The sequence below is a fragment of the Artemia franciscana genome, chromosome 7 (assembly GCF_032884065.1).
Source record: "Artemia franciscana chromosome 7, ASM3288406v1, whole genome shotgun sequence".
In the NCBI taxonomy this organism is placed as follows: domain Eukaryota; kingdom Metazoa; phylum Arthropoda; class Branchiopoda; order Anostraca; family Artemiidae; genus Artemia; species Artemia franciscana.
In genome coordinates this window covers 42,356,029-42,368,194 of record NC_088869.1, presented here as the reverse complement: position 1 = coordinate 42,368,194, position 12,166 = coordinate 42,356,029, and the positions used below count along the sequence as shown (strand labels likewise).

Below are 12,166 nucleotides of genomic sequence, written 5' to 3'. Positions count from 1 at the left end.
TAAGGTAGGAAATGAGGTTAGCAGCTGGTTTTGTATTACATCAGGAGTTGAGCAGGATTGTGTTCTGTCCCCCTTTATATGTGTCATTTTGATGGACTTTGTCGTGAGGAGCACAGGAAAGACAATGGGTGACCACAGAATCAAATGGAGAGGAAAAATTCTCCTAGACTTAGAGTATGCTGATGATTTAAGCATCCTTGATGGAAGTGTGAGCAAAATGAATGGAGTGTGGTTTTTGTGAGCTCAGGATGCTAGAATAGTTTTGGAAATCATTTTTAAGAATACTAAGTCACTAAGGCTAGGAATAAGTGAAGATGAAAAGGTGACGTTTGGTAATGAAGAGATTGATCAGGTCGGCAGATTCACTTACCTGGGTAGTATTATTAGTAAAGACGTTGGGAGCAGTGAAGATGTTAAAAATAGAATAACCAAGGCTCAGGGTGTTTTTTCAGAGTTACAAAAAGTTTGAAATAGGTAGATAAGTCAGCAAACCAAGATTAGAATATTGGAAGGTACAGTAATGACAGTGGTCAAAAAAGTAAATGAAGACTTACTAGATGTTTTTCAGAGAAATTACATACAGATTGTTCTGGGTACCCGACTGGCTCACCGTATCTTAAACAGTAGTCTGTACGAAAAGTGTGGTTCAATCCCACTTTCTAGGATTATAATGAGGGGAAGGTTGAGATGGCTAGGGCACGTTCTGCGGATGAAGGATGATATATATCCGAAGTGTCCTTTTCGGCCAACCGTCTGGGCTAAACGGAAAGCAGGTCGTCTTCTTCTGGGGTGGGACGATGTCTTAAAGAAAGATTTAAAGGAAATGGGTACCTATATGAGAGATTTCTAAGAGATGAGGGAATTTCTTGAGAGGTTGTTAAGACGGAGGCTTTTAATAGATTGGAATGGAGGAGGAGCGTGCGTAGCTCTGGTGTTCCCAGGCAGCCTGGTGCTGCGGTGAGTTTTTAGTAGAAGTGGTAGATGAAAAAAAAAATTGCCTCTTTGCTGAAAAAAGGAGATAATGTTTTAACTGCTAAAAATAAAATAATTGCTTTCTTTGTTTTCTTAATGTTCTCTTCCATTACTTTCTGTTGTTTTCATTAATTTATTTTCTTCGGTTGGGATTTCTGTTGATTTCACGATTCTTAAATGTCACTTCGTAACATGCACATGTGCACAAAAAAATATCGAGTAAATTGTTCAAGGGGGAAGTCCTCGCAGCCAACTTCCCAGTTCAGGTCTTTGCACTCTACCTAAGTTCGATAGATTAGTCCCGGTTCCCCATAAGAATTTCTGTAATATTTCAGGAATAGGATGGGGCTATTCGACCAGTTATTGAAAAAAAGGTCCTACGTTAAATTTCGAAGGACATTTTTGCCCAAAATAGAGTATAAAAGAGGAAAAATTCAAGAGGATATTTTTCCTTACCAAGAAGAAACAAGAGCCAAGAGCTCAGATGGCACTAGTGACGAGGTCGGAACTTAAAATTAGACTTGGTACTTATCGAACATTGTTTTATTTTATATTATTTTTCTCAATAAAAAAAAAAAAAATATACCCACACACACGAAACTATATATATATATATATATATATATATATATATATATATATATATATATATATATATATATATATATATATATATATATATATATATATATATATATATATATATATATATATATATATAAATATATATATATATATATATATATATATATATATATATATATATATATATATATATATATATATAAAACAGACCTCATATTCACTGCACCTTGAGACAAAGATATTAAAAAACTCAAATCTTTCCTTTTCTGAAACTAAAACTCTCTGAACCCAATGCTTAAGAATCTTAACATGTGTCAAGAATCCTCACTGTTTCTGTCATATATAAATGAATCTAATTTTTTCGAATTAGTGGCCCCCCCCCCCAAATGGTCGAATCGGAGGAGCGACTATTTCTAAGTTAATCTGGTCCGGTCCTTGATATTTGTGCCAACTTTCATCATTATAGCTTATCTGGAAGTGCCTGAACTAGCAAAACCGGGACCGAGAGACCGACGGACGGACAGAAAGTTTTGACGCTCCATGGCACTATATTACAAATGGCGCAGTATTCCTGTTGGGCAAAAACTCTATGAACTTCTTGATTTCTTTGGCTAATCTATTTCTGTTATCTTATTTAAATTCAATCATATTTTCTGTCACATTGCCAAATATCTTGAGAAAAGATGTGATTAATTTATATTTGACAATCAGTTTTTGGTTTGAGCAATATTTTGTCAAAAGTTTGAAAGCTCTTCTTTGACGTATTCTAACACGAACCGTATCAATCAACCAAATAGAAACGCCTATTGAGTTTGCAAGTGATGGATTTATTTCTTTCCCTTGAAATTGATCAAATGTTCTTTTTTCTGTTTTTGAATGTCTTCTTATTGACAAGATGCAGAGGTGAATAAACTAGAAGTAGGAATTTTATTAGAATATCCCAGTAAAATTAGCTGACATTTTAATCCTGTATAAAAAGACACACATGACTTTACATGGAAAATGGGAGGGAATTCTCCCTCATCCTTGTATGCATTTCGAACACTTTGATGGTGTGGGTTTTCCTCGTGCTTTAGATTTTTTCTATTTGTTTATTTTGTTTCTCACTTGTCTGTTTTTATTTCACTGGTTTATGACGTAACAAAGTTTTGTCTAAACCTTAAGGATTGGACCAATATACGGATTTCCCCATAATACGGGCTGTTCTGTTTAATTAATTAAGGAAAAGAAATAACTTTCTGGTAAAAAAAAAGAAGTTCAGAGCCATATTAAAAATTTAATGAGGTCATTCCTAAGTCTCTACGACTACTCCTTCTATGTGGAGTGGGTCTTGAAAAAAAAAATACATTGAAGGCTCATGGCTCTTTTAGACGGACAACACTAGAGTGCTATTTCTTATTCTGCGGAAATAAGAGAACGCTAATTTTTAGCCCCCTTTTTATTTCCTAAATACTTAGCGCTTCTAATCAAACTCGAACGTTAAAAGACGCCTATCGGGGAACTAGCTGTCTTGAAAAAAAATCATCTCCATTCGAACTTGACGTTTACTTTTTTGTACTATGCTACGTAGTTGATTTTTATAAGTGGTTAAGTGTAATTCCATTAAGCATTACCTTCTAATCGGACATTTTCTTTCAAGGTAGCCTAACTTTAAAATCCATCAAGCCATCCTAATCATAGTCTAAAATAATCACAACCACCATAATGGAAGTATTCAAAAATAAAAATATAGAGTCGAGATGGAGATTCAAACTCTGATTTATTTCAAAGGAAAACGGAAAGGGTTTCTCGCGGAAGTAAAAAGCAAAGTTGAAATTCGAAAAAAAATATAGGTGGGTGTAGATGAATGGAATAATTTTAGGAAAACAGTTTGTGAGGTCCCTCAGGGTGTCTTAGGGAAGAAGGTTAGAAACGCAGCTAGGAATATTGGTGAAAACGCTTTATGTTTAATCGAGAGGAGGAGGTGCTTGTAAAAGAATTATTTGAGGGATACATTTTATGAACTTAAGAGTAATATAAAGAAAGTTGAGAACACATTAGAATGTGAATTAAGGAGGTGTGAAGTGGAGGTGCCCCTGGATGAAATTGATGAAGATCCAGAAAGTGCAGCCAGACGGCATAATAGTAAAATAGTGAATTGGCGGGTTAATAAATTGAGAAGAAATAGTGAATCTGGGCCTGTCCCAGTTAAGACAATAACGGGGCCACAATTAGTAATAAGCTAAGAGTCGAAGAAAGATGGGCAGAATGTATTGAGAATGTAATAAACCATGACAGACTTACAGGAAAAGATACAGAAAAGTATGCAAAAGTCTGTGATACTTTGGATGTGAAGAAAGCTTTATCTTGTGAAGAAGAATGAGTGGCAGTACTAAAAGGATTAAATAATAATAAGTCCCCGGGTGCTGACAGTGTGGAAATGAGTTTTTTAACTCATTGTGGTTATGAAGTTAGAGATAAATTACTGAAAATAATGAATATGATTTTTGAAAAGGGGGAAGTACCTAGCGATTTTAGGAAAACTGTAATTTAACCCTTATTATAGGAAAGGTGGTAAGAGCAACTGTTGTAATTATAGGGGCTTTACCTTGCTTTGTTTAGGTTGGTGCTCTAGATAAACTAATATGATGATAATTTTATATCAAGGTGAGTTATAGACTTAGAGATTCTGTAGATGAAGTTCTAAGAGAAGAGTGGTTTTTAGGAAGGGTATAAGACGCGTCAACCAGATTTTAATTCTCAGATTAATAGTTGAGAAGTGTCTGAGTCATCGATCCCCTTTTGCTCCTCAGTTTTATAGATTTTGAGCAAGTGTTTGATGCAGCTGAGAGCTTTAGCGAATGTCCTATCCTTTTATGGTATACCAGATAAATACATTAAAGTGATTAGTGCTATGCACGAGAATAACATATCTTCGGTTAAAGTAGGAAATGAAAGTAATAGCTGGTTTCGTGTTAAATCAGGAGTTAAAAAAGTGTATTGCTCTACCCACCTATATAGATCATTTTGATGGACTTTGTCCTAACTAGGACAACAAAGGAAATGGAGGAACACGAAATCAATTGGGGAAGCAAAACTCCTAGATTTGGATTATGCTGATGATTTAAGTATCCTAGGTGAAAATTTAGCAAAATGAACGAATTTTTAGAAGTTTTATGAGTTCAGAGTACAAGGATAGGTTTGAAGATTGATGTTAGAAAGACTAAGTCGCTAAGAAGGCTAATTCACTAAGGCCAGGAATAAGTGAAGGTAAAGAGGTGATGTTGTGTAATGGAAACAGTCGGTCAAGTGGACAGCCTCACTTTCTTCGTCTCACCCACCGTCTTTCAAACAGTTCGTGGTAACGAACTGTAAGTAAGGAGTGACCCGGCTCAATAGTAACCAAAACTCTGAAAAACAGAATATTGATACCAATAGATATATCAAAGAATTGTAGTTTTACGCTTATTTAAAATATACAAGTTTTTTTAAGTTTAGTCTTACCCGTCAAAGGTTGCAAGCCTTAGAAAATGTGCATCATTTTTGAAAAAAGGAGAAAACGCCGCCTAACATCTTAATGAAAATCGCACCATCAGATTTAGTGTATAAGAAAACCCTACAATAGAGATTTCAAGCGCCTATCTAAAAAAATTTGGAATTTTGTATTTTTTGCCAGAAGATAGATCACGGGTGCGTGTTTATTTGTTTTTTTTTTTTGTTTGTTTGTTTGTTTCTTTCCCAGTGGTGATTGTATTGACCCAATGGCTCTAGAATATCGTGAGAGGGCCCATTCAAAACGAAAATTAAAAGTTTTAGTAATCTTTTTAAGTGACCAAAAAAATGGAGGGCAACCAGGCCCCCTCCCACACCTTTTTTCTCAAAATCGTCCGGTCAAAATTTTGAGATAGCCCTTTTGTTCAGCGTAGTCGAAAGGCGGAATAATTATGCCTTTGGAGATATCATGATCCCTTCCCCTTCCACAGTCCCTGCGGAAAGGTCTAAGTTACAAAATTTGCCCATTGTTTAAGTATAGTATTTGTTATTGGCAAATAAGCCTACATTGGAGGGGGAGGAATTTTCTGCTGGTGGGATTTTCTGCTAACGGAATTTTCTACGGGAATAGTTTTTCATTGGGAGGGGAGTTTCCAGGAGGTGTATTTTTCATAGGGAATTTTGCACAGGGGGAATTTGCCAGAATTCCTATTAGAAATTCTTTTTGTCTCTTGCTTTCTCTTGCCGACTCAATTTTATGTATGGAGATGTTAAGGGTAATTGTCCGGTGTAAATTTTCGCGGGGATTGAATTGTCTAGAGAATAAATCTTCGGGGAGGAGGGATTTTTCCTTGGAGGAGTAGACAGATTTCCTGGCATTATTAAAAAAACGATCAGAAATTAAATAAAAAAATAAGTTTTTTCAACTGAAAGTAAGGAGCAACTTTAAAACTTTACCTATATGAAGGGATTACTCCTCCACAACACCTCGCTCTTTACGCTTAGCTTTGAATTCTGTCCCACATTAAGAACGACTTCGAAACGCTAAATTTATTTAATAAGAACAATAAGAAGCTTTTTTTTTTGAAGTACTAAAAAGTTTAGCGTAAAGAGCGAGGTGTTGTGGAGGAGTAACCCCCTTCATATACGTAATAGTTTCTGTTCGTTTTAAGTTTTAAGGCTGTTCCTTCCTTTCAGTTGGAAAAGCTTTTTTTTTTATTTAATTATTAGTAATTATTAGGCGCAGTAAAGATGTTAAAAGTAGAATAACCTAGGCATGGGTGTTCTTTTAAAGTAAAAAAAAGTTTGGAAGAATAGGAAGATAAATTTGCGCTCTAGGATTAGAAAATAGGAAGCTAAAGTGATGACAGTTGTAAAGTATTGTTCTGGCGCGTGGGTGCTCCAGAAAACGGAGAAGGATGTCCTAGGTTTTGCCCATAGAAATTGCGTACGGATTGTTTTGGGTACCCGAATGACTGACCATATCTCAAGCAGTAAATTGTACGAAAAATGTGGGTCAATACCACTTTCTAGGACTATAATAAGAGAAAGGTTGAGATGGCAGGCGGTTAACGATGACAAATTGCCCATGATTGACAACCATCTAGAACCAAAAGCAGGTTGTCCCTGAATGCGGTTCGTAGATATCGTGTGGAGAGATTTAAGGGAAATGGGAGCTTCTCGGGTGGTTGTAAAGAAGGAGACTTTGAATAGATTGGGATGGAAGAGGAGTGTGTGTGGATGCATTGGCCACAGGTGACTTGTTGCTACAGCGAGTTATTTTAGTATTCCTGAATTGAATACTGAAGCGTCAAATGGCAATTTTTTTCACTAAAGAATTTTATTTGGAAACGTGTTTTGAACTATTGGTTACTGTGTGCCGCTGCTTGCCCTTTATTAAGTGGCAGGAATCGCTGCAAGTGTGATCAAACGTAATACTTTCTATTGGACGTGTATAAATTAGTTTTTAAGATGTATTAATTGCTGATTCACAGGTTCTATTCTGGTACTGCTTTATTGACTTTCCCCTTGCGCGGCATGAACTTATGTAACGTAAAATCCTAATCAGAGCTCGATTCAATTTGGAACTACCTGCGTTACGGAAAACTTTCTCTATAAGATTACATAATGTAAAAAAATTGCTTGGTTGTGCTGTTGTGAAAGGCTCTCAGACGTAGTTAGAAAGAAGCAAATCAAATTATTTGACAGTAGCTCCAAACAAGCCGAGTTCCACTAGGTCAACCGAGAAGCTCCTTTTTTCGGTTTTGTTCTCATTCTTGTTTTTCTTCCTGTTTTCATTCCTTATCATTATCGTTCCCAAATTCACGATATACGCTCTATTGGGACAATTAATGTATCGCAAGAATTGGATTTTAGTGCTGATTTCAAATATATATAAACCATTAAGTTTAATCTTACCTATCAAGAGCTACGAGCCTGATGAAATCTGCCTGATTTTCAAAAAAAGGGGGGAATATCCCAAAATGTCGAATGATCTGAATGAAAATTTCGCCATCAGTTTCAGCGTGTCAGAGAGCCCTACTGTAGAGACAAGTTTCCGTCTTTTTGTCATAAGAAAGATGGAGGATGTGTGTTTTTTTCTTCAGTGGTGATTGTTTCGAAGTAATACTCATAGAAGACCGGGAGAGGGCTCATTCAAACGGAAATTAAAAGTTTCAATGTCCTTTTTAAATAACCAAAAAGATAGGAGAGTAAGTGGTCCCTTGCATGCTCACCCCTCCCCCCCCAAAAAAAAATATTCGATCAAAATTCTGTGATAATTATTGAGTTCAGCATAGTTTAAAGGTTCGTTAAGTATGGCTCTGGGGATGAATACCCTCAACAGCCCTTGGGGAAAGGGCAGTCAGCTCTGCAATTTGTCCATTGTTTACATATACAGCTTGTTATTGGGCAATGCACAAACATTTTTGGTGGTAATTTTCTGCAGGGGGTATTTTTGAAGGGGAGAATCCATGTTTCAAAATTTTCATGAAGGAGGATTTCCTGGCATGATTTGAAAAGAAAAATCAGAAATTCAATAATAAAAAAACAAGTTTTTCCAACTCACAGGGCAGAATTATAACTTTAAACGAACAGAAATTTCCTTATATGAGGGGAAACTGCCCTCTCCTCAATTGTTCACTTTTACGCTAAAGTGCGACTTTTTGTCAACAGCTTTAACGTAACTAGCGAGGGTTGAGGAGAGGGCAGCCCCTCTCATATACGGAATAATTTCCATTCGTTTAAAAAAGAAGAGATCCTTCATATAGTATCGCTGATGTAGAAGTGAGGGAGATAAGACGCACTGTTCCAAAAACCTAGCTTTCTTTTTTCGAGTCGAGTATGAAATCCTGTTTCCATATTTATGGATAGTGATCTTGTCAGAAAGGACAGACAAGGGCTTTGAAATGGTCATTTGAAAGTGCAAATAAGGGGAATCGTGACATTCAAAGGGGAAACGCTTGTTGTTTGTTGATTTCTGATTCTTTCTCAATCTCCCACGGGGAGAAAAAGTGGAATTACATTATCCCAGAATTGATAAAGGTAATACTGGAAGACTCCAGAGTAGATTGAAACTATACCGGTCAAGTTTCTTGCCACAGATAAATTATTTTTAGAATCAAGATGATACTTGAAAACAAATTGAACAAATTAGATAATTGCAATATATTCAATAGATCTGGGCATAGGCTGCATCCGAGGTTGAAAAGAAACTTCGCTTATCGTGTTTTGTATTTCTACACCCATTTTTTTTTTCACATTGACTTCCGGCTAGCCAAAAAACGGATGGAAAAAAATTGTAGCGATTCTCCTGTTTGAAGATCGAAGAATTGTTTCTGGTTTGACTAATTCCTGTTCTGGCCTTCGCACACACTCTCTGGAAAATAAAATTACATAAAAAAAACAACTAGTTTTTCTAACTGAAAGTAAGGAGCGACATTAAAACTTAAAACGAACAGAAATTACTCCGTATATGAAATGGGTTGTCCTCTCCGCAATCCCTCGCTCTTTACGCTAAAGTTTGACTCTTTGCCACAATTCCACTTTTTAAAACAATTAAAAGCTTAAGCGTAAAGAGCGAGGGATTGCGGAGGGGACAACCCATTTCATATACGGAGTAATTTCTGTTCGTTTTAAGTTTTAATGTCGCTCCTTACTTTCAGTTAGAAAAACTAGTTGTTTTTTTATGTAATTTCTGAACGTTTTTGAATTAATGCATGTTTGATTTTGGCTCTCCACACATGAATTATTAAAATGAAATTTACATTTTAATTCCTTTTTTGGCTAAATGGCTTTCTCTTAGTTCTGATCAGACGATTTTGAGAAATAAGGGATGGGGAAGGAGGCCTAGTTGCCATACAATTTTTCGGTTACACAAAAAGGCAACTATAAATTTTAATTTTTAACGAATTTTTTTATTAGTAAAAAATATACGTAACTTAAGAATTAACTTACGTAACAAACTTTTATATTCTTAAATTTTTATTATGTATATGAGGGGGTTTGTACCCTCGTTAATACCTCGCTCTTTACACTAAATCGTAAGTTTTGTGGCGATTCTTTAAGAATGACCCCTGAATCAGAAAGGCCGTAGAATAAACAGTTGAAATTACTAAAAATACTATAGCATAAAGAGCGAGGTATTTATCTCCTCCTAAATACCTCGCTCTTTATGCTAAAGTATTTTTAGAACCCCTCATATGCGTAATAATCTCTGTTCGTTTTAAGTTTCAATGCTACTCCTTGCTTTCAATTGAAAAAACTTTTCCATGTTTATTTTTTCATTGTTTTTTTTATAGTAATTTTAGAAAATCCTGCGCCCTTTTCATTGAATTTCTGTTCCCCCATGACATATTTCTCCAGGGAAAGATCCTCCCACATAGCTCCCTCTCCTCAACCCCACCCCCAAAACCAAAAAAAAAATCCCCTGAAAACGACTGTACACTTCCCAATTACCATTATTATATGTAAACACTGGTCGAAGTTTGTAACTTGCAGCCCCTCCCCCAGGGACTGTGGGGGAGTAAGTCATTCCCAAAGACATAGTTATTATGGCTTTTGACTATGCGGAACAAAATGGCTATCTCAAAATTTTGATCTGTTGACTTTAGAGAAAAATGAGCTTGGGGGGCCTAGGTGCCCTCCAATTTTTTTGGTCGCTTAAAAATGGCACTAGAACTTTTCATTTCCGTTAGAATGAGCCCTCTTGCAACATTCTAGGACCACTTGGTCGACACGATGACCCCTGGGAAAAACAAAACAAAAAAAACAAACAAATAAACACGCACCCGTGATTTGTCTTCTGGCAAAAAATACAAAATTCCACATTTTTGTAGATAGGAAATTGAAGATTTGCTATAGGGTTCTCTGATACGCCGAATGCGATGGTGTGATTTTCGTTAAGATTGTGTGACTTTTAGGGGGTGTTTTCCCCTATTTTCTAAAATAAGACAAATTTTCTCGGGCTCGTAACTTTTGATGACAAAGACCAAATTTGATGAAACTTATATATTTAAAATCAGCATGAAAATCCGATTCTTTTGATGTATATTTTAGCATCAAAATTCTATTATTTAGAGTTTCGTTTACTATTGAGCCGGGTCGCTCCTTACTACAGTTCGTTACCACGAACTGTTTGAAAGAAAATAATTCGGTATTTCGGGGCTTCTGACATTATTACTCCTTTGCGGAAGTTAGGCTCAAAATTCGAAAAGGATTATATTTTTTCTCTGGGCCCCTTCCACCTCTTAGTTCGTTTATTTTCCCGTTAGTTTTCACCTGTTTTCGCTTTATAGTTGTGTTATCTCTTAGCAGTTCTTTCGTTAGTTGAGTTATGGTTGTGGTATATATATTTTATCGCTCGTATAGTTGTGTTATTTTCAAATTATACTCCATAATAGAGAGGCTCCCAACACCCGGCATTGTATATTAAGCTCTGAATTTGACTTTTTTTTCTAACGTGACCAGATTCGTCTTGCGCCCTGCGCCCTTTTCATTGAATTTTTCTTCCCCCATGACATATTTCTCCAAGAAAAGATCCTCCCACATAGCCCCCTCCCCTCAACCCTACCCCCAAAACCAAAAAAATCCCCCTGAAAACGTCTGTACACTTCCCAATAACCATTATTATATGTAAACACTGGTCGAAGTTTGTAACTTGCAGCCCCTCCCCCAGGGACTGTGGGGGAGTAAGTCATCCCCAAAGACATAGTTGTAATGTTTTTGACTATGTTGAACAAAATGGCTATCTCAAAATTTTGATCCGCTGACTTTGGGAAAAAATTGAGCGTGGGAGGGGGCCTAGGTGCCCTCCAATTTTTTTGGTCACTTAAAAAGGACACTAGAACTTTTCATTTCCATTATATTGAGCCCTCCTGGGACATTCTAGGACCACTTGGTCGATACGATGACCCCTGGGAAAAAAAAAAAAAAACAAAAAAAACAAACAAATAAACACGCACCCGTGATTTGTCTTCTGGCAAAAAATACAAAATTCCACATTTTTGTAGATAGGAGCTTGAAACTTCTACAGTAGGGTTCTCTGATACGCTGAATCTGATGGTGTCATTTTCGTTAAGATCCTGCGACTTTTAGGGGGTGTTTCCCCCTATTTTCCTAAATAAGGCAAATTTTTTCAGGTTCGTAACTTTTGATGGGTAAGACTAAACTTGATGAAACTTATATATTTAAAATCAGAATTAAAATGCGATTCTTTTGATGTAGCTATTGATATCAAAATTCAATTTTTTAGAGTTTTGATTACTATTGAGGCGGATCGCTCCTTACTACAGTTCGTTACCACGAACTGTTTGATATTGAACTCGAATTGATGTCTCAAGGCTCACTAATTAACACAAAAGAGCTGAGATAGAACATATCTAATATAGGCGTTTTTTTGTGTAATTAATGCGTTCTTGTTTTGGACGGTTAAATTTTCATGACTGACCAGGTTTTGGTTTAACAGTACTCATTTAAAAAAAAGTGATTCTACTGCACAATTGCTGACATGGAAACAAAAAGATTGCGTGTAGTGTTTCAAACGGCATTGTCTGACATTTGGGGCAAAATCCCATTACTTACAACTCACATCCGTACAACTAAGAAAGATCTATGTATTAAGTTGAATCCGTTGCTTTCT

The 12,166-nt window shown here is 36.1% G+C and overlaps 1 protein-coding gene across 4 annotated transcripts in view; it reads left to right on the top strand.

Annotated features, from left to right (window-relative positions):
- Positions 1-12,166, top strand: part of LOC136029323 (heterogeneous nuclear ribonucleoprotein L-like) — an 86,446-nt gene that overhangs the window by 25,093 nt on the left and 49,187 nt on the right. The gene's annotated exons all lie outside the window — the stretch shown is intronic.